The sequence below is a fragment of the Oncorhynchus masou genome, chromosome 29, assembly GCF_036934945.1.
Source record: "Oncorhynchus masou masou isolate Uvic2021 chromosome 29, UVic_Omas_1.1, whole genome shotgun sequence".
Lineage (NCBI taxonomy): Eukaryota > Metazoa > Chordata > Actinopteri > Salmoniformes > Salmonidae > Oncorhynchus > Oncorhynchus masou.
The window spans coordinates 8,283,433-8,307,671 of record NC_088240.1 but is presented as its reverse complement, the minus strand read 5'-3'; the positions used below and the strand labels follow the sequence as shown (position 1 = coordinate 8,307,671).

Below are 24,239 nucleotides of genomic sequence, written 5' to 3'. Positions count from 1 at the left end.
TGAACTGCTGGAGAAGCTGTCGGTCGCTGTATGACGTCCTGCGACTGCTCATTATCCACGGTATCCACTTGGAGACCATGTCAGAACTCTGTGGCATCCTAAATAATGAGATGCTACAAGACCACGTCCACAACAACAACTGTCCTGTCACTGGCAATACAAAGGTCCTCTGGTTACTCTTACCGTCAAGGTATAGTATGTTGCATGTTTACACCGTAACGGATTTTCAGAGAGCAGTGTAATTAGGCCTACATGTCAACAGATAAAACATCCCTAGGACATGGTGTTTCTTTCTATAAGCGAGGGTGTGTAACCAGGCTGAGTAGGAGTGTATGACATTATGGTGTGTGTAGCTGGTCAGCTGGGGGTGTTTGAGGCGGTGGTGAAGCAGATGCTGGAGGATGTCCAGGAGAGGCTGATCTACAGGACACACATCTACATCCAGACAGACATCATCGGATACAACCCCGCCCCCGGGGACCTGGCCTATCCTGAGAAACTGGAGAGGATGGAGGTGGGTTTGACTGACTGCTGTCTTAAGTCAGTGAGAGGAATTTGCCCCTATATACTAATCTAAGGTTAATTCTGGGTTTTTTAAATGTTTTTTTAACCTTAATTTAACTAGGCAAGTCAGGTAAGAACCAATTCTTATTTACAATGACGGCCTACACCGGCCAAACCCGGACGACGCTGGGCCAATTGTGCACCGCCCTACGGGACTCTCAATCAATGCCCTACGGGACTCTGTGCACCGCCCTACAGGACTCTCAACCATGGCCATTTGTGATACAACCCGGAATCGAAACAGGGTGTCTGTAGTGACACCTCAAGCCCTGAGATGCAGTTCCTTAGACCGCTGTGCCACTCGGGAGCCCAGTTAAGATGAACACAATGTTCTCTTTCTGTAATATTTCCAGTGTTCTGGTGATAGTGATTGACACGGATTCTGTAGCAGCTGACAGTCACTGCCCTTCGTTTTGACTTCTACAAGGTCTTGGCCTAGCGTTTTACACTACAGATGTTTACAGTACACTTGGTGCTGTCTGAGTAGAATAGAAAGAGCCTGTCTCCAAGAGGCCTGTTAGATGTTTTCTGTGCTGGAGACGTCTCCCTGTTCAACGTGTAATAAACTACGCCCGGGCATGAGTAATCCAACAGACGTCAAAGCTTGATCATGAACCAGAGATTTTTTTATTTTTTATTTAATACTGTAAAACTATTTGGTGTCTGCCCGAATGGGCAAGTGACATTTTGTCTTAATTAAGACAACGTTCATTTGCTTTGACTCTAGTGTTCCATGTGTACATGTGCATTTGAAGGGCACAACAAAAAAAGAAGCCAAGCCAAGCATCACGCCCTTCTCCCTAATTTCCCTCTGTGTCTCATTCATTCAATTGCGTTTCGACCTCTCTATATACACACACAGACACTGAGTGTGCACACAAACTCCTGTTAGGCCTACAGAAATAAATGCCTATAGAAATGTATCTAACCGATGGGATATACAAGCTACAGTACTTGCCAAGTGATAGTCATAGTTTTTATCATGTAAAAATCGTAAAATATAAACAGAAAAAATGGATAAAGACAGCGTATCTCCAGCAGAATCATTAAACATATGCCTATTCAGGAAACAGATGTCTGGAATTCATCACCATGCAGTGTTCAATGTGGAATTGTTCATCCATTTAAGAAAATTCTAAAATAACAGGCAGAATAAACTATATTGAACATCTGTATATTGAAAAAGAAGACCGATTCTTGTTTTGTAACCCTGAAAAAAATTATTTCAACTGGTCAAATTGAGCCCCGTTTCAAACAATCTCCCTTTCAAGACTAACTGTTCGAGATGTGCATCATTTGATAATCATTAATTAAATATTTAATAATTTCGCAATGGCAACCGTTTTCATTTGGAAAAATATTCTGTTCTATTGTTATTCTGTTTTTATAATACATGTTTTTGTTTACTTAAAAAATAAAAATAAATAAAAAGTGTGTCTTGACTGTGATAAAGGGGCTTGGGAAATAAGAGCGTCATGTCTGTTAAATTTTCCAAAAACGAGACTATTTCATAGGCTTCTACAAGCACTACTACTGAGGTGACTGCCTTTTGAAGGTTGTTGGTCCACCATATAATAGAACCAGTTGATATTAATGTTTCAATGAATAAATCATAAATTGCACTTGCTATTTTATTGACAAATTATTTATATACTGTGTATACATGCATACATATAGTACCAGTCAAAAGTTTGTACACAGCCACTCGTTCCAGGGTTTTTCTTTATTTTTTACTATTTTCTACATTGTGAATAATCGTGAAGACATCAAAACTATGAAATAACACAGCATGGAATCATGTAGGAACCAAAAAAGTATTAAGCAAATTTGCCTTGATGACAGCTAAAGAAAAACCCTTGAATGAGGCTTACTGGTGCTTACTGGTGCTTACTGCTGCTTACTGCTGCTTACTGCTGCTTACTGGTGCTTACTGCTGCTTACTGGTGCTTACTGCTGCTTACTGCTGCTTACTGCTGCTTACTGGTGCTTACTGCTGCTTACTGGTGCTTACTGCTTACTGGTGCTTACTGCTGCTTACTGGTGCTTACTGGTGCTTACTGCTGCTTACTGGTGCTTACTGGTGCTTACTGGTGCTTACTGCTGCTTACTGGTGCTTACTGGTGCTTACTGGTGCTTACTGGTGCTTACTGCTGTTTACTGGTGCTTACTGGTGCTTACTGCTGCTTACTGGTGCTTACTGGTGCTTACTGGTGCTTACTGCTGCTTACTGGTGCTTACTGGTGCTTACTGGTGCTTACTGCTTACTGGTGCTTACTGCTGCTTACTGCTGCTTACTGGTGCTTACTGGTGCTTACTGGTGCTTACTGGTGCTTACTGGTGCTTACTGGTGCTTACTGCTGCTTACTGTGCTTACTGCTTACTGGTGCTTACTGCTGCTTGCTTACTGGTGCTTACTGGTGCTTACTGCTGCTTACTGGTGCTTACTGGTGCTTACTGCTGCTTACTGGTGCTTACTGGTGCTTACTGGTGCTTACTGCTGCTTACTGGTGCTTACTGCTGCTTACTGGTGCTTACTGGTGCTTACTGGTTACTGTGCTCTTGGTGCATGCTTACTGGTGCCGTCCCTGGTGCTTACTGGGTGTGCTTAGTGGGTTGAGTCACTGGTGATGCTTCCTGTCCGGGTGACTGGGTTGTGCCGTGGCTTACTGGCTTAGATCTTTGTGGGCTATGCTTACTGGTGCCTTGTCTCAGGATGGTAAGTTGGTGGTTGAAGATATCCCTCTAGTGGTGTGGGGGCTGTGCTTTGGCTTAGTGGGTGGTGGTTATATCCTTCCTTTTTGGCCCTGTCCTGGGGGTAGGTTGTCCGTGGCGGGTGGGGCCACAGTGTCTCCTGGCTCCTCCTGTCTTAGCCTCCAGTATTTACGCTGCAGTAGTATTTATGCTGCATCCACCCTGTTGTCCATGTGTTGATGCTGTCCACCCTGTTGTCCCTGTGTTGATGCCATCCACCCTGTTGTCCCTGTGTTGATGCTGTCCACCCTGTTGTCCCTGTGTTGATGCCATCCACCCTGTTGTCCCTGTGTTGATGCTGTCCACCCTGTTGTCCCTGTGTTGATGCTGTCCACCCTGTTGATGCGTGGGATTTGTTGTCCCTCCAGAGAGCAGCCTTCCAGGGCTTATCTCAAGAGGCCTTATCTGCCTGCATCCAGTCCCTGCTCAAAGCCTCTGATGTCATCCTCAAGAACAAGATTGCTGCAGATTTATTTCAGGCACAAGGACAATGCGATGCACATAATGCGTCACGTTATACATCCAGTGGCCAGTTATTCAGATACACCAAAATGGTTCTCTCCTACACACAGTGAGTCACGTGGCCATGGCTTGCTGTGTAAAGCAGGCGGAGGGGCATTCAGTTCCTACTGTTCCATTTGAATGTTTGAATGGGCCAAACGAGTGCCCTAAGCGACTTCGAGCGAGGTATGATCGACGGTGCCAGGTTCCAGTATCTCAGAAATGTCCTCCTAGGGTTTATAGAGAACAGTGCAACAAACAAACAACACGTGGTCAGTGGCAGTCCTGTGGTCAAAAACTGCTCGTTGATGAGAGAGATGGAAGGAGAATGGCAAGAATCGTGCAAGCTAACAGACGGGCAGACAAACAGACAAATAACAGAGCAGTACCAACAGTGCAGAATGGCATCTCAGCGAAACACAAGAAGCGGCTCCATTGGACACATGACCACGAACACTGGACGATTGAGAAGTAGAAAAATATCGCCTGGTCCGTCGAATACCGGTTTCTGTTGTGTCATGTTGATGGCAGAGTCAGGATTTGGTGTGAGCAGTATGAGTCCATCCTGTCTGGTGTCAACGGTACAGGCTGGTGGCGGTGGTGTGATGGTGTGGGGAGTGTTTTCCTGGCACATGTTAGGTCCCTTGATGCCAATTGATCAATGTTTCCAATCCCCCCAAAGAATTAAGACTGTTCTGGAGGCAAAGGGCGGTCTGACCCGGTACTCGATAGTTATACCTAATAAACTGGCCTCTGGGTGTACATTTCTGACTGTAAAGGGTGTCCTTCCAAAACCTCTTCACCTTTTTTTCTTCTTAAATGGGTCAATACTGGTTTTCTTTTTGGGGGGAAAAGGTTAACATTTGAAATACTTTGATGTTAAAGTTACTGGTATGGTTTCATCTTGTACGGACACAAGTAGACAGTCAGCTGTTTCTGATCAAACACCTGTTTATCATGAGGGAACATTCCACGAAGACTTTGCCATCAAGGAGATCTCTCTGAACCTGAAGAGAACCAGAGGTGAGATGGTGAGGAGGGACAGAAGAGGTTCCTTTTAAACCTGTCATCACATTAGCATAATCAGTCTAGGATGACTGTTGTGTCCAAATGCACATGGCTATTATAACTTGAGTTACTGTATAGCCTTCTCTAGCCGTCGGTAGAATTGCTCCTGTTCTGGTACTTGCAAGGGCGGATTTAATTTGTAACACTAGAGAGCACTCTAATCCTTCTTCAGCAAGATCCATCTTTTATTTTCCTGTTTCAAATCAGATGCTGCCTTCAAAATGATGAACCCCAAATCTGTACCTAGTTTCTTCAGACTCTACAGCCCCAATGCCATCCTAGAATGTCTCTTAGAGGTAACGTTCTTTAGATTTAGTTGAAATACATCCTACACATTCAGGACCAGGAGTTTCTATGTCAGAAAACCTCATATATTTGGGAGGTCCCTTATCTACAATACCAGTTACTAGTAACTAATCTCTCTCTGGACCTAATCTACAGTACTAGTAACTAACCTCTCTCTGGATCTAATCTACAATACCAGTTAGTAGTAACTAACCACTCTCTGGACCTAATCTACAATACCAGTTACTAGTAACTAATCTCTCTCTGGACCTAATCTACAGTACTAGTAACTAACCTCTCTCTGGACCTAATCTACAGTACTAGTAACTAACCACTCTCTGGATCTAATCTACAGTGTACTAGTAACTAACCTCTCTCTGGATCTAATCTACAGTACTAGTAACTAACCACTCTCTGGACCTAATCTACAGTACTAGTAACTAACCACTCTCTGGATCTAATCTACAGTACTGTGTACTAGTAACTAACCACTCTCTGGATCTAATCTACAGTACTAGTAACTAACCACTCTCTGGATCTAATCTACAGTACTATGTACTAGTAACTAACCACTCTCTCTCTGGTAACTAACCTCTCTCTGGATCTAATCTACAGTACTATGTACTAGTAACTAACCACTCTCTGGATCTAATCTACAGTACTATGTACTAGTAAATAACCACTCTCTGGATCTAATCTACAGTACTAATCTAACACTCTCTGGATAATCCAGTTACTAGTAACTAACCACTCTCTGGATCTAATACAGTACTAGTAACCACTCTCTGGATATAATCTACAGTACTAGTAACTAACCACTCTCTGGATCTACAGTACTGTGTATCTAACCACTCTCTGGTACAGTACTGTAACTAACCAGTAACTAACTAGTAACTAACCACTCTCTGGACCTAATCTACAGTACTATGTACTAGTAACTATCCTCTCTCTGGATCTAATCTACAGTACTATGTACTAGTAACTAACCACTCTCTGGACCTAATCTACAGTACTATGTACTAGTAACGAACCACTCTCTGGACCTAATCTACAATACCAGTTACTAGTAACTAAATCTCATCTACAGTCTGGACTCTGGAATCTACAGTACTATGTACTAGTAACTAACTAACTAGTAACTAACCACTCTCTGGACCTAATCTACAGTACTATGTACCAGTAACGAACCACTCTCTGGACCTAATCTACAATACCAGTTACTAGTAACTAACCACTCTCTGGACCTAATCTACAGTACTATGTACTAGTAACTAACTAACCTCTCTCTGGACCTAATCTACAGTACTATGTACTAGTAACTAACTAACCTCTCTCTGGACCTAATCTACAGTACTATGTACTAGTAACTAACCTCTCTCTGGACTTAATCTACAGTACTATGTACTAGAAACTAACCTTTCTCTAGACCTCATCTACAGTACTATGTACGAGTAACTAACCTCTCTTTGGACCTCATCTACAGTACTAGTAACTAACTAACCTTTCTCTGGACCTCATCTATATTACTATGTACTAGTAACTAACTAATCTATCTCTGTTGGACCTCATCTGCAATACCAGTTACTAGTAACTAACTAACCTCTCTCTGGACCTAATCTACAGTACTATGTACTAGTAACTAACTAACCTCTCTCTGGACCTAATCTACAGTACTAGTAACTAACTAACCTCTCTCTGGACCTCATCTATATTACAATGTACTAGTAACTAACTAACCTATCTCTGTTGGACCTCATCTGCAATACCAGTTACACGTAACTAACTAACTTTTAATAATATAATACATAAATAAAAATCTATTTGGTCTCAAATAAATAATGAAACATGTTCAATTTGGTTTAAGTAATGCAAAAACACAGTGTTGGAGAAGAAAGTAAAAGTGCAATATGTGCCATGTAAGAAGCTAACGTTTAAGTTCCTTGTTCAGAACATAAGAACATATGAAAGCTGGAGGTTCCCTTTAACATGAGTCTACTATATTCCCAGTTGTAGTTATTATAGGAATTATTAGGACTATTTCTCTCTATACCATTTGTATTTCATTTTCCTTTGACTATGGGAAGTTCTTATAGGCACTATAGTATTACCAGCTTAATCTCGGGAGTTGATAGGATTGAAGTCATAAACAGTGCTGTGCTTCAAGCATTGCGAAGAGCTGCTGGAAACTATAATTTCGAAAACGAAACGGCATCCATAAGTCTAAATATTGCTGTTACATTGCACAACCTTCAATGTTGTGTCATAATTATGTAAAATTCTGGCAAATTAATTACGGTCTTTGTTAGGAAGAAATGCTCTTTACATAGTTTGCAACAATCCAGGTGGCACAAACTGCTGCATATACCCTGACTCTGCTTGCAGAGAACGCAAGAGAAGTGACACAATTTCCCTAGTTAATATTGCTTTCGGGCTAAATATGCAGGTTTAAAAAATATACTTGTGTATTGATTTTAAGAAAGGCATTGATGTTTATGGTTTGGTACATTGGTGCAACGACAGTGCTTTTTTTGCGAATGCGCTTTTGTTAAATCATCACCCGTTTGGCGAAGTAGGCTGTGATTCGATGATATATTAACATGCACCACATCGATTATATGCAACGCAGGACAAGCTAGTTAAACTAGTAATATCAACAACCATGTGTAGTTTGATTGTTTTTTTATAAGATAAATTGCTAGGTAAGTTTAATGCTAGCTAGCAACTTATCTTGGCTCTTTGCTGCACTCGCGTAACAGGTAGTCAGCCTGCCACGCAGTCTCCTCGTGGAGTGCAATGTAATCGGCCAAAAATGTAGATTACCGATTGTTATGAAAACTTGAAATCGGCCCCAATGAATCGGCCATGCCGATTTAATAGGACGCCCTGTACTAGTAACTAGACTCTTTCTCTCTGTCTCTGTTGGACCTTAGGGATCACCTGAGATAAAAGAACAATACATTGTCTGGGAGAAGGACGTAGACCCACACCTGAAGTTCAGCTGTGAGCAGTTCATCCAGCAACAGACTCACCTCTCTGTGGGGAATCAGGAGGAGTTCCTCACCAAGGTAACGTGTAAGTCGGACCGAGGAGAGGACAGGCAGACGTAGCCTGGGGCTCTGACTGCACACCATGATGCTTCCACCCCCGTGCTTCGCGGTCGGGATGGTGTTCTTCGGCCTGCCAAGCATCCCCCTTTTCCTCCAAACATAACGATGGTCATTATGGCCAAACATCAGACCAGAGGACATTTCTCCAAAAATTACTATCTTTGTCCCCATGTGCAGTTGCAAACCTTGGTCTGGCTTTTTATGGCAGTTTTGAAGCAGTGGCTTCTTCTATACTGAGCGGCCTTTCAGGGTAAGTCGATATAGGATTTGTTTTACTGTGGATACAGATACTTTTGTACCTGTTTCCTCCAGCATCTTCACGAGGTCCTTTGCTGTTGTTCTGGGCTTGATTTGCACTTTTCACACCAAAGTACGTTCATCTCTAGGAGACAGACCACGTCTCCTTCCTGAGCAGTATGACGGCTGTGTGGTCACATGGTGTTTATACTTGCGTACTATTGTTTGTACAGATGAACATGGTACCTTCAGGCTTCGAACCAGACTTGTTGAGGTCTACAAAAAAACAATCTGCCTTCTTGGCTGATGTCTTTTGATTTTCCCATGATGTCAAGCAAATAGGTACTGAGTTTGAAGGTAGGCCTTGAAATACATCCACAGGTACACCTCCAATTGACTCAAATTATGTCAATTAGCCTATCAGAAGCTTCTAAAGCCATGACATCATTTTCTGAAATTTTCCAAGCTGTTTAAATGCACAGTCAACTTAGTGTATGTAAACTTCTGACCCACTGGAATTGTGATACAGTGAAATAATATGTCTGTAACAATTGTTACAGACAATTGGACTCTACAAGGTGTCGAAAGCGTTCCACAGGGATGCTGGCCGATATTCACACAGTTATGTCAAGTTGGCTGGATGTCCTTTAGGTGGTGGACCATTGTTGTTGCACACACAAAACTGTTAAGCTTGAAACCCAGCAGTGTTGTAGTTTTCGACAAAAACCGGTGCCCCTGGCACCTACTACAGTACCATACCCCGTTCAAAGGCACTTCAATATTTTGTTTTGTACATTCACCCTCTGAATGGCACACATATACAACACATGTCTCAATTGTCTCACGGCTTAAAAATCCTTATTTAACCTGTCTCCTCCCCTTCATCTACATTGATTTGATGTGGATTTAACTTGTGACTTTAATAAGGGATCATAGCTTCCACCTGGATTCACCTGGTCAGTCTATGTCATGGACAGAGCAGTTGCGCTCCCTAGTGGCGCTGCCGTCTAAGGCAGTGCAGTTCAGTGCAAGACGCGTCTCCCTGGTTTGAATCCAGGCTGTATCACATCCGGTCGTGATTGGGAGTCCCATAGGGCGGCGCACAATTGGCCCAGCGTCGTCCCGGTGTGGTCGATGGAGGCCGTCATTGTAAATATGAATTTGTTGTTAACTGACCTGCCTAGTTAAATGAAGGTTACATTTTTTTTCTACAAATTATAATAATAATTGTACACTCAGTGTATATCGATGCTGCCCCCATCTCTGATTCTCTGCTGGGCACGAAATATCAAGTGCGCCTTTTGGCTATTTAGTGTGGTCTCAATCAAATGATTTATAGGCTATAGGCTACGAAGCGCGTGATTGGAGAAGCACAGAGTTATATTTCTAAGATGGATGGTATAAATAAAACTAGGCTGCATTACACACTGCAATGGATATTCCAACCCTGAGCGCCGGCTCTGCTCTGCTCTTGCCGATCAAAAACGTTGTGTGCTGCCTAACCAATGCTGTGCTGTGTAGGACTACGTTGGCAGTTTAGGAGAGTTAGAAAAATGTTTACTGTACGTTGGCGGTTCTGGAGTCAAAGAAAAAATGCATTAGGTCTATTCCCCCAAATTCTGTGTCTTCTGCGCAGATTAGCCTATAGCCTATGTTCTGTTCAGTTTGAGAAGGAGGGGCGCAAAGATGAGAAGGAGGACAGGAGGTCAACTTTGATAGCTTGCTATGATTTGATTTTAATACAAACGATGTGTTTCTTTCCCATGATGTATTTATCAGAGTTATTGACCTCACAATAAGCCAGAGTCTAGTGATTTACTTGAAGCAGCAGCCGGGGCACAACCAATCAGAAATGGACAGTGGTGCTGTTCAGTGGTGCTGAAAGTAGGCAAATTCCAGAAGACATTAATTTGAACCGTCTTCATTTTAATTAGACTTTACTAACACCGAAAGGGGCTTTGTGTTGGAGCCAATTTCTGTTTGACTGATGAAATTAGGCTATAGACTGCCATATCCATAGATTTGTCAGTCAATTCCTCCTCCCACCATGCACATTTAAATAGCCTCCCTCCATGTTAGTGAAGGGCTGTTATGTTAACACCAAGGCTCTAATTGAGAGAGGCCTTAGGCCTTCATTTTATTAAAGAAAATGTTTTTAAAAAATGCAGGTCTACCCTTTAGTTAGCGTAAGATTTTGAAGAAAATAAAACCGATTTGAATGATATCAAGTAATTTATAACAGCGCTTTGATCGGTGGTGTATTATGCTACAAACCAGCTACTGTATATCCACTGTGATTTATTATTTCACCCTGTTGGTCATCTATGAACGTTTGAACATCTTAAAGAACAATCTGGCCTTAATGGCCGTGTACTCTTATAATCTCCCACCCGGCACAGCCAGAAGAGAACTGGTCACCCCTCAGAGCCTGGTTCCTCTCTAGGTTTCTTTCTAGGTTCCAGCCTTTCTAGGGAGTTTTTCCTAGCCATCATGCTTCTACACCTGCATTGCTTGCTGTTTGGGGTTTTAAGCTGGGTTTCTGTACAGCACTTTGAGATATCAGCTGATGTAAGAAGGGCTTTATAAATACATTTGATTTGTTAGCTTACGGATCCAATTATATAAAGTGATCTATAATAGCGTTTTGGTCTGTGATGCTTTATGCTAGAAACAAGCTGTAAAATACCTGGGAGAGATGTGACTGATGCATTATGGGAACATTGTTTTAGTTTCTTTGACATTAAGAGGCTGAGCTCCAACCTTCTATACCCAAGGTAGACCAAAAAATGTCCTTTGCGTGGAAATCTAATTCTGTCACTGTCAATTTGTTAAGCTATTCACTTTCTGTACAATAGAAGATGTTTAAACCCAGACAGCTTTGAGGGAAACACTTTGTGACCTTCTCTCGTTGGGTTAAGCCACAGAACAAGAGTAGCCAGCAGTTAAAGCTCACATTTTTCTGTGTCAGTAGGCCTTCTGTTACTGTGGTGGACAAGTAGACCTAACTTTTGAAAGTACCATGCTCAGATTCCTAATTATTAAATTATTTGCAAACAAGATGCACTGATTTGGCATTGAAGAAATAGGATAAGATGAACATGTCCATTCTTAGCCTGTCAGATGAACACATAGGCCCATCTCTCTGTCCATTCTTAGCCTGTCAGATGAACACATAGGCCTATCTCTCTGTCCATTCTTAGCCTGTCAGATGAACACTAAAGGCCTATCTCTCTGTCCATTCTTAGCCTGTCAGATGAACACTAAAGGCCTATCTCTCTGTCCATTCTTAGCCTGTCAGATGAACACATAGGCCTATCTCTCTGTCCATTCTTAGCCTGTCAGATGAACACATAGGCCCATCTCTCTGTCCATTCTTAGCCTGTCAGATGAACACATAGGTCTATCTCTCTGTCCATTCTTAGCCTGTCAGATGAACACTAAAGGCCTATCTCTCTGTCCATTCTTAGCCTGTCAGATGAACACTAAAGGCCTATCTCTCTGTCCATTCTTAGCCTGTCAGATGAACACATAGGTCTATCTCTCTGTCCATTCTTAGCCTGTCAGATGAACACTAAAGGCCTATCTCTCTGTCCATTCTTAGCCTGTCAGATGAACACATAGGCCTATCTCTCTGTCCATTCTTAGCCTGTCAGATGAACACTAAAGGCCTATCTCTCTGTCCATTCTTAGCCTGTCAGATGAACACTAAAGGCCCATCTCTCTGTCCATTCTTAGCCTGTCAGATGAACACATAGGCCTATCTCTCTGTCCATTCTTAGCCTGTCAGATGAACACTAAAGGCCTATCTCTCTGTCCATTCGTAGCCTGTCAGATGAACACATAGGCCTATCTCTCTGTCCATTCTTAGCCTGTCAGATGAACACATAGGCCCATCTCTCTGTCCATTCTTAGCCTGTCAGATGAACACATAGGCCTATCTCTCTGTCCATTCTTAGCCTGGAATTTGTGTGGTACTATTAAAAAAGATTATACTGATGTGTAAAATTACAAAGAAATGCATAACATTTTTATAAAAGGCCTTTATTTTTTTCAGACCTGCAAACATGATGATAGATTCATGCTATGCTTTTACTATAAAGGAGATCTTTCCAACCCTACTCTTGTCCAGGGTGGTCTATGAACCCACAACCTTCTGGCCCGCAGCCCTGTGCTCTATAAATATTACTGTGTTGCCATATAATGCTGACAGGATGAAGTTTCTAACACTGGATATATCAGGCTCTGTTGTGTCCAGGAAGGGAGGGTAAACGGTATATCTCAGGCTCTGTTCTGTCCAGGAAGTGACGGTATACTGTATATCTCAGGCTCTGTTCTGTCCAGGAAGTGAGGGTAAACTGTAAATCTCAGGCTCTGTTCTGTCCAGGAAGTGAGGGTAAACCGTATATCTCAGGCTCTGTTCTGACCAGGAAGTGAGGGTAAACTGTATATCTCAGGCTCTGTTCTGTCCAGGAAGTGAGGGTAAACTGCATATCTCAGGCTCTGTTCTGTCCAGGAAGTGAGGGTAAATGGTATATCGCAGGCTCTGTTCTGTCCAGGAAGTGAGGGTAAACGGCAGACATGTTCTCTGCCATCCACTTCTCTTTTAATTACTATTTTGGGTGTAGGGGAAAGGTCACTGGTAAGCTAGTTTGGAGGAAGTATTTAGTGTTGTGTGCATTGCGTTTGCGCACTTAGCTAGCTACCAATGCATATGAAGTGTGACTGGCTCATCTGCGGATGTATGGAGAAAATGCCCTCATTTATTTAAAAAATGTGCCTCTCACACGGGAGGGTTCATACTCTCTGATTGGCTCAAAGTCGCTACCGGGTTGGTACGCAGCAGGTACCACTTTTTGTTCTAGCAAGAGAAGGAAGGGCCTCACGCTGTGATGAGTACCAGTCTATCAGCAGTGAGATTCTCTGTGTGTTTCATGCTTTAGACTGTTAAAACATTAGTAGGATTATGTTAATTAATCACTTCTTGATCTGTCCTCTTGAAAGAAAGTGCCTTCATAAAGTATTCACACAGCTTGAATTTAAAATTGATTAGATTTAGATTTTGTGTCACTTGCCTACACACAATACCCCATAATGTCAAAGTGGAATTATGTTTCTAGAAGTTAATAATAAATGAAAAGCTGAAATGTCTTGAGTCAAGTATTCAATCCCTCTGTTATTGCAAGCCTAAATAACTTCAGCAGTAAGAATGTGCTTAACAAGTCAGATAATCTGCATGGACTAACTCTGTTTGAAATAATAGTGTTGAACATGATTGTTGAATGACTACCCCACACGTAAAATTGTCTGTTAGGTCCCTCATTCAAGCAGTGAATTTCAAGCACATATTCAATGACAAAGACCAGGGATGTTTTTCAATGCCTCACAAAGAAAGGCAACTATTGGTAGATGAAAATAATATATATATATATATCCCTTTGAGCATGGTGAAATTATTATTTACAGTGCATTCGGAAAGTATTCAGACCCCTTGACTTTTTCCACATTTTGTTACGTTACAGCCTTATTCTAAAATGTATGAAATAGTTATTTTCCCTCATCAATCTTCACACAATAACCCCATAATGACAAAGCAAAAACAGGTTTTAAGAATGTGTTGATAATTTATAAAAATCTATCACATATACATAAGTATTCATACCCTTTACTCAGTACTCTGAAGCTTTACAGACTCGAGTCGTCTTGGGTATGACACTACAAGCTTGGCACTTGTATTTGGGGAGTTTCTCCTATTCTTCTCTGCAGATTCTCTCACGGTCTGTCAGGTATTTTTTTCAGGTCTCTCCAGAGATGTTTGATTGGGTTCAAGTCCGGACTCTAGCTGTGCCACTCAAGGACATTCAAGGACAAGCCACTCCTGCGTTGTCTTGGATGTGTACTTAGGGTCGTTGTCCTAAGAATCTTTGCCCCAGTCTGACGTCCTGAGCGCTCTGGAGCAGGTTTTCATCAATGATCTCTCTGTACATTGCTCCATTCATCTTGCCTTAATCCTGACTAGTCTCCCAATCCCTGCCGCTGAAAAACATCCCCACAGCATGATGCTGCCACCACCATGCCTCACCGTAGGGATGGTGCCAGGTTTCCTCCAGAAGTGACGCTTGGCATTCAGGCTAAAGAGTTCAATCTTGGTTTCATCAAACCAGAGAATCTTGATTCTCATGGTCTGCGAGTCTTTAGGTGCCTTTTGGCAAGGAGCGGCTTCCGTCTGGCCACTCTACCATACAGGCCTGATTGGTGGAGTGCTGCACTGTGTTCTTGGGGACCTTCAATGCTGCAGAAATGTTTTGGTTAACTTCCAGATCTATGCCTCGACACAATCCTGTCTTGGAGCTCTATGGACAAATCCTTCAAACTCATGGCTTGTTTTTTGCTCTGACATGCGCTGTAAACTGTGGGACCTTATACAGACTGGTGTGGGCCTTTCCAAATTATGTCATCAATTGAATTTAACACAGGTGAACACCCAATGAAGTTGTAGAAACATCTCAAGGATGATCAATGGAAACAGGACGCACCTGCACTCAATTTCGAGTCTCATAGCAGTTGGTCTGAATGTTTATGTAAATAAGGTATTTCTGTTTTTTTTCATTTAGAAATTTGCTAAAATTTCTAAACCTGTTCTCGCTTTGTCATTATGGGGTATTGTGTGTAGATTGAGGATTGTTTTAATTTAATCAATTTTAGAATACGGCTGTAACGTAATAAAATGTGTTAATAGTCAAGGGGTCTGAACTTTCCGACTGCACTGTACACTTTGGATGGTGTATCAATACAACCAGTCACTACAAAGATACAGGCCTCCTCCTAAGGAAACTACTTGGGGATTTCAGCATGAGGCCAGTGGTGACTTTAAAACACTTAGAGTTAAAGCTGCAATATGTCACATTTTGGGCGACCCGACCAAATCCACATAGAAATGTAGATTGTCATTCCCGTTGAAAGCAAATCAAAGAAGCAGTAGATCTGTTCTATGTGCGCAATTTCTATGCTTCCCGGCCTTAAGTTTAGTTTTTGCATCTTTTACTTTTGGTTTTGTACACCAGCTGAAAATACAATATTTTGGGTTATGGATTTTTGCATAGTGCATCTTTTTAAATGGCTGTGAATAGAGAAACCTGAGGTTAGATCAACTACATTGTAAACTCTGCAAAAAAAGAAACGTCCTCTCACATGTGTAAATATTTGTATGAACATAAGATTCAACAACTGAGACAAACTGAACAAGTTCCACAGACATGTGACTAACAGAAATGGAATAATGTGTGTCCCTGAACAAAGGGGGTTCAAGAGTAACAGTCAGTATCTGGTGTGGACAACAGCTGCATTAAGTACTGCAATGCATCTCCTCCTCATGGACTGCACCAGATTTGCCAGTTCTTGCTGTGAGATGTTACCCCACTCTTCCACCAAGGCATCTGCAAGTTCCCGGGCATTTCTGGGGGGAATGGCCCTAGCCATCACCCTCCGATCCAACAGGTCCCAGATGTGCTCAATGGGATTGAGATCCAGGCTCTTCGTTTTTCCACGACAGAACACTGACATTCCTGTCTTGCAGGAAATCACGCACAGAACAAGCAGTATGGCTGGTGGCATTGTCATGCTGGAGGGTCATGTCAGGATTAGCCTGCAGAAAGGGGACCACATGAGGGAGGAGGATATATTCCCTGTAATGCACAGCTTTGAGATTGCCTGCAATGACTACAATGTCAGTCCGATGATGCTGTGACACACCACCCCAGACTGACCCTCCACCTCCAAATCGATCCCACTCCAGAGTAGAGGCCTCGGTGTAACGCTCATTCCTTAGAAGAAAAATGTGAATCCGACTCACCGCTAGTGAGACAAAACCGGGACTCGTCAGTGAAGAGCACTTTTTGCCAGTCCTGTCTGATCCAGCGACGGTGGGTTTTTGCCCATAGATGACGTTGTTGCCGGTGATGTCTGGTGAGGACCTGCCTTACGAACAGGCCTGCCTTACAACAGGCCTATAAGCCTTCAGTCCAGCCTCTCTCAGCCTATACTCATCTCATATGTATATACTGTACTCAATACCATCTACTGTATCTTGCCTATGCTGCTCTGTACCATCACTCATTCATATATCTTTATGTACATATTCTTTATCCCCTTACACTTGTGTGTATAAGACAGTAGTTTTGGAATTGTTAGTTAGATTACTTGTTGGTTATTACTGCATTGTCGGAACTAGAAGCACAAGCATTTCGCTACACTCGCATTAACATCTGCTGACCATGTGTATGTGACAAATAAAATTTGATTTGATTTGATTTTTGGACAGTCTGAGCACTGATGGAGGGATTGTGCGTTCCTGGTGTAACTCGGGCAGTTGTTGTTGTTACCATCCTGTACCTGTCCCGCAGGTGTGATGTTCGGATGTACCAATCCTGTGCAGGTGTTGTTACATGTGGTCTGCCACTGCGAGGACGATCAGCTGTCCGTCCTGTCTCCCTGTAGCGCTGTGTTAGACGTCTCACAGTACAGACAGTGCAATGTATTGCCCTGGCCACATCTGCAGTCCTCAAGCCTCCTGGCAGCATGCCTAAGGCACGTTCACGCAGATGAGCAGGGACCCTGAGCATCTTTCTTTTGGTGTTTTTCAGAGTCAGTGGAAAGGCCTCTTTAGTGTCCTAAGTTTTCATAACTGAGACCTTAATTGCCTACCGTCTGTAAGCTGTTAGTGTCTTAACGACCGTTCCACAGGTGCATGTTCATTCCATTGTTTATGGTTCATTGAACAAACATGGGAAACAGTGTTTAAAGTCTTTACAACGAAGATCTGTGAAGTTATTTGGATTTTTACGAATTATCTTTGAAAGAGGGTCTTGTAAAAGGGACGTCCTTTCTTTGCTGAGTTTAGTTACTCCACAGCAATAACCTAAATGATTGAGTCAAAAGAATGAAGCCTTTACATAATACAAATATTACAAAACACGCATCCTATTTGCTATTAGGCACTAAAGTAAAACTGCTGTCACGAGTCCGACTGAGGGTGGTTTCCCTTCCCGGTCGGGTGGCGCTCGGTGGTCGTCGTTACCGGCCTATTAGCTGCCACTGATTGTCTTTTCTCCCCCTCCTTGTATGTTTATTGGTAGCACCTGTGTGTAGGATTAGTTTGTCTTTATTAGACAGCCGGCCCACCTGGTTGTTGTGCGGGATTATTCTTTGTAACCTCTGTATCAGAGGAACGTGTTAGTTCCTAGTCATGCCTTTTTTGAATCGTCATTTTGACATTCCCTGTGTTTTGGGGCCGTGATCATTGTTAGCACCCTGAGGTGCGTTTAGTGCATTAAAGAGCACAGCATTGTACTCTCTGTCTCCTGCCTTTGACTCCACACCCACGACACCCGGATTGTTACAACTGCAAAAAATGTGGCAAAGAAATTAACTTTTTGTCCTGAATACAAAGCGTTATGTTTTAGGCAAATCCAACACAGCTCATCACTGAGTACCACTCCTCATGTTTTCAGGCATGGTGGTGGCTGCATCATGTTATGGGTATGCCTTTCATCGTCAAGGACTAGGGAGTTTTTTTTTAAATAAAAATAAATTGAATAGAGCCAAGCAAAGGCAAAATCCTAGAGGAAAACCTGGTTCAGTCTGCTTTCCACCAGACACTGGGAGACAAATCCACCTTTCAGCAGGACAATAACCTAAATCGTCTTGTAACTCTACAGCAAGACTTGAAAATGGCTGTCAAGCAATGATCAACTTGACAGAGCTTTGAGAATTTGGGCTAATATTGTACAATCCAGGTTTGCGTGGCTCATAGATACATACCCAGAAAGACTCACATCTGTAATTCTAACATGTATTAACTCAGGGGGTTGAATACTTATTTAATCAAAAGATATGTTTTATTTTCCATTAATACATTTTTTTTCGCTTTGACATTCAAGTATTTTGTGTAGCTTGTTGACAAACATGCCAATTAAATACAATTTTAATTCCACATTGTGAAGCAATACAATGTGGAAAAAGTAAAGTCGAGGGATGTATGTACTTTCTGAAGGCACTGTAAGCTGAACCGTATGTTAATTAACAGTAGGTTGCTCATGCTGTCATAAGGCAGTTCACCAATGAAAACAAGGCATGTTGAATGATTGGTAGCCTAGTCGTTAGACCTAACTTGATGGATGAGGTGAGGGATGGTGATCTGATACAAACTCACATAGGCCTTGTTCACTTGTTTCATATTCCAAACAGCTTACAGTATGCTAGACTACTATACAATTAAAACAGTTTTCACTAGACTACCCACATAAAGACACCTATTAATTACAATGATCATTACCCCCCATCCCCAAATTTCACCTAGAAAAATGTAAAAGTGTCATTGAGACAACCCCAATTGTATTAATGATCAAACACCTGACTTCTGTGTTGACTACTTGATATGATTTAAGACTCTGCAGTAGGTTTCAGGAAACAGCAGTTATAGGTTTTTAAAAACAAATAGTTACATTCTGAGGGGGAAGATGGCTGACACTCCTCCAGATATCCCCCTACCCAGCCGTTAGCTAATGAAGAGCAGCCAATTACCAAGTACTCCTAACAGTCTATAGCCTACCATTCCTACCCTGGCAGCCTTCTGCCAACATCCTTATTAGGCAACAAATGTGCATTTCCCTATGATTTGAACAATGTGGGGGGCCTGGGGTTCCACCGCCGCACTGAAGTGGTACTCATCAAAATTCTTCAAGGTTGGCAGGTGTGAGATTACTCATGTTGTCCTTGTGTGAGGGTGATGGACTTTGTGTTGTTTCAGGTGTCCGCTCTGGAAACCATGGTGATCCAAGGAGGTCCCACCCACAACCTCTCTAAACAACCTTGGATAACAGCCAGGTAAGAAACAGTAGCATCATATTTCAGTGGAACCTCTAAATCATGTGGTGGAAGGAAGGCATGGAACTGGAAAATGGCTTTCTGTGCCTCCCCTTTTAGCCAAGATCAACGACATAGTGATGCCTACCTACCGGGTGATGAAGAGCAAGCTGCCAAGCACGTTACAAAGCATGTCCTTGTACCGGGCCAACGGAGACACAGAGTTTATCCTCTTCAAGCCTGTTCGGGTGGGGGTCTGTTACACGCTGGAGGAATTGAAACTCTCATTCTCCTTTTAACAACCCTGTACTAGCCTGGTCCCAAATCGGTTTGAGCTTTCCTGACAAAAAATGACAATACAGCACAAACAGATTTGGAGCCAGGCTAACCCTGTTCGGGATCTCATGATGGTTTTGGTACACTCCTACAAAACAAATAGCCGTTTTCAGCAGGTCGCTGAGGCTGAGCAATGCTCAGTTACCATTTTCAGCCTCGATCTTGCTTGTTAAAGAGAAATCATTGTTCAGTAATTATTGTGGATCTTAGTGTACGGCTAAGTGCTATTCTAAGTGAATCTAAGTGCACAACAATGGCGTTGACATGGCAACTAGGATACAAAGGGGACCGGTGGGGGTGTAATTTCTCTCCAGCAGCTCTCTGGCTAGCGTGCTGTTTTCTCCAACAGAACAAAATCCAGCAGGGGTTTCAGAGACTGTACACCGTGATTCAGGAGGGATACAGTGGAGAGGACCTTCAGATCATCGCTTGCTCTTCTATGGAACAGGCAAGTCTTGAACTGGCTACACTACAAAATCAGAACCAAGGGTATGGTATTACAAGGTTCATCACTGTCGCACTGGGGATGGCTGTTGGATCTCAAGGTCTTTTTACAAGTGTATTTAATCAACTTTCTTTTATTTAGGTTATCCAATTGGGATCACAATATATTTTTTACTGTGTGTAGTGGCGTCTGGAGTGACATTGAGTCATGCTGGATGTTGTTAGCTCTGTGTTTCTGTTCTCGCTCTCTCCAGATTAACCTGCTGTTGTCCGTGAATAAGTAGCCTGAAGGGCTGGTCCATAGAAGATGACGAGCTCTGACCTGACCTGGCCTGACAGCAGTGTTACTCCAGCCCTGACCTGGCCAGACAGCAGTGTTACTCCAGCCCTGACTTGTACTGGCCAATCAGAAGTGTTTATCTAGCCCTGACTTGGCCTGGCCAATCAGCAGTGTTACTCCAGCCCTGACCTGACCTGGCCAGACAGCAGTGTTACTCTAGACCTGACCTGACCTGGCCTGACCAGACAGCAGTGTTACTCTAGCCTTGACCTGAACTGGCCAGACAGCAGTGTTACTCTAGCCTTGACCTGACCTGGCCAGACAGCAGTGTTACTCTAGACCTGACCTGACCTGGCCTGACCAGACAGCAGTGTTACTCTAGCCAGGACCTGAACTGGCCAGACAGCAGTGTTACTCTAGCCTTGACCTGACCTGGCCAGACAGCAGTGTTACTCCAGCCCTGACCTGGCCAGACAGCAGTGTTACTCCAGCCCTGACCTGGCCAGACAGCAGTGTTACTCCAGCCCTGACCTGGCCAGACAGCAGTGTTACTCCAGCCCTGGCCTGACCTGGCCAGACAGCCGTGTTACTCCAGCCCTGGCGTGGCCAGACAGCAGTGTTACTCCAGCCCTGACCTGACCTGGCCAGACAGCAGTGTTACTCTAGACCTGACCTGACCTGGCCTGACCAGACAGCAATGTTAATCTAGCCTTGACCTGACCTGGCCAGACAGCAGTGTTACTCTAGCCTTGACCTGAACTAGCCAGACAGCAGTGTTACTCTAGCCTTGACCTGACCTTGCCAGACAGCAGTGTTACTCCAGCCCTGACCTGGCCAGACATCAGTGTTACTCCAGCCCTGACCTGACCTGGCCAGACAAGCAGTGCTACTCCAGCCCTGACCTGGCCAGACAGCAGTGTTACTCCAGCCCTGGCCTGACCTGGTCAGACAGCCGTGTTACTCCAGCCCTGGCCTGACCTGGCCAGAGAGCAGTGTTACTCCAGCCCTGACCTGACCTGGCCAGACAGCAGTGTTACTCCAGCCCTTACCTGGCCAGACAGCAGTGTTACTCCAGCCCTGACTTGGCCTGGCCAATCAGCAGTGTTACTCCAGCCCTGACCTGACCTGGCCAGACAGCAGTGTTACTCCAGCCCTGACCTGACCTCACCAGACAGCAGTGTTACTCCAGCCCTGACCTGACCTGGCCAGACAGCCGTGTTACTCCAGCCCTGACCTGGCCAGACAGCATTGTTACTCCAGCCCTGACCTGGCCAGACAGCATTGTTACTCCAGCCCTGACCTGGCCAGACAGCCGTGTTACTCCAGCCCTGACCTGGCCAGACAGCATTGTTACTCCAGCCCTGACCTGGCCAGACAGCATTGTTACTCCAGCCCTGACCTGGCCAGACAGCATTGTTACTCCAGCCCTGACCTGGCCAGACAGCAGTGTTACTCCAGCCCTGACCTGACCAGACAGCAGTGTTACTCCAGCCCTGACCTGACCTGGCCAGACCAGGAGCCCTCGGTGGAGTGAGAGTCTAGAAAAAGTACCACCGGACAAGACTTTGGCCCTCAGGGACCAGCCTACGAAGACGGGAGTTGCACAAAAATCCTACAAAGATACCCTGACACAACTGTCACTCGGTATGTAGGTAGGATCGTCAGTCACTCAGTTGGTAGGTAGGATCGTCAGTCACTCGGTAGGTAGGATCGTCACTCGGTAGGTAGGATCGTCAGTCACTCGGTAGGTAGGATCGTCACTCGGTAGGTAGGTAGAATCGTCAGTCACTTGGTAGGTAGGTAGGACCGTCTGTCACTCGGTAGTTAGATAGGTTGGATCGTCAGTCACTCAGTAGGTAGATAGGTAGGATCATCAGTCACTCAGTTTGTACAATGGTTCTTCCTTTAAAAGTTACGAGTTCATGCTGCGACCGTTAGTGGTAGATGGTGAAGTCATTGCACGACCCTATCACAAGTTATTTTTTTAAACAAAGCAATTTATTATTAATATTAACACACCTGCATTATCATTATATAAAAGCCCCTTAGATATTCTCACAGATCAGATTTGACCTAATGGAAAATGCCCCTTAGATATTAATTTAGAATCCTCTAAATGTAATTATTTTTTTGATATACTGTAGGCCTACAGTAGGCGACATGAGTAATGTGCTGATTACACAGGCTGCTTGAAATAATTAACATTTCATTATTTATTTTTCCATATTTTCTCATTGTTTCTGTGATCCAAAAATAAAATTAATATTTCAATTCAATTATTTGAGTCCTGTTTAAGTAGTATTTTAGTATTTTGATACTTTGTGCAATGCAATTGAGTATTAAGTATTAAAAACTTTGAATGGGGCCTCCCGAGTGGCACAGCGGTCTAAGACACTGCGTTGCTACAGATGTTGATTCGATACCTGTGCCGGCCGCGACCAGGAGACCCATTTAGCTCAGCGTCATCCGGGTTAGGGGAGGGTTTGGCCGGGCGGGCGGTGGGCTTTTGGTTTGTCTCCCTCTAAAAACAGGGAGAGAAAACAAGTGTAGCAGGCTGCAAATTAGATAAACATTTCAAGGATGGGCTATTAGCAGGACAATAGACTCTTCAACATTTACAAAGGATAGTCTAGTAGCTCGGCTACACAACAATGTATTAAACAATGTATTGCAATGTATTAAGGTTTTTCTAAATTGCTAAAACACAATTTCTGAAACCTTGCTCCATTTCCTGAAAACATTAAACACCAAACCTCATCTTCATCAAAACCTCATCTTCATCAAAACCTCATCTTCAAGCACTATTTACATAACCTCTGACTCCTCTCGCAAAATGAAACATTCACCTCAAACAGTTTTACCTGTTGTTCAAAATCAAACACGGCTCTCAAATCATAAACAAAGTGATCAAAATGATTTACCCTCGAAAGCAGTCAGTAATCAATACACCCAAAAATAGAAAACACATTGTTCTAAACATTTTTTTTTATCTAAAAACATATTCATATTTTTCCGTCATTGTCTTTTGATGAACGAAAACATGTTCTATCATAGTAGCTCAAAATTGATCAGAAATTACTACTCTGCTTTGTTCTTCCTCCTCCTTGTACCCCTATTTTTACTGTACCCTGCATCTCACAAACTTGTCCTTTGTCTCTGTGATACTGTAATTCTTGTTCTTTGATGATCTGAACCTGCAACCAGTCCAAATCTATTGAGCAGTCAGTACTGTTAATAAATGGAAAGCACAATATTCAGGGCCATACAATTTGTCCATTGTACAGTATACAGCCTACAATGCACTGTACTACAGTATACAATACTACAAGGGACAAAAATCAAAGCAGTAAACATGTGATCAATGCTTCTTCTTGTCTTTGGGCTGGGTCAGGCCAGAGCACTTTGTCGACATCACAAGCAATATTGTCCCTCCTGAGGCAATGGGGGAAGAAGCCTCTTGTGTGCCGTATCCAGCCCTGACATGATTCCTCACCTATATCACCACAGGCTAAATCCATGGCTTGCAGCAGATTTACTCCGGTGTAGGGTTGTCTATCATACACTTTCCATCTCCAAGAGGAGAAAAACTCCTCAATCAGATTCAGGAAAGGCGAGTATGGAGGGAGGTACAAGTTCATAAACTGCCCATTGATGTTAAACCATTCCCTTACCTGAGCAGCTCGGTGGTAACTGACATTGTCCCACACTATCACATCGGTGGGAATGCGATTCTCAATTAGCTCTTGACCTTGCTGCTCTTGAACCTGCTGCTCAAATAAAATATCTCTTAGATTGGCAATAAATCT

At 43.2% G+C, this 24,239-nt stretch overlaps 1 pseudogene; it reads left to right on the top strand.

The window, feature by feature from the left end:
- The first annotated feature begins 340 nt into the window (after positions 1-340).
- Positions 341-20,437, top strand: LOC135518890 (conserved oligomeric Golgi complex subunit 3-like; annotated as a pseudogene).
- Positions 20,438-24,239: the final 3,802 nt, after the last annotated feature.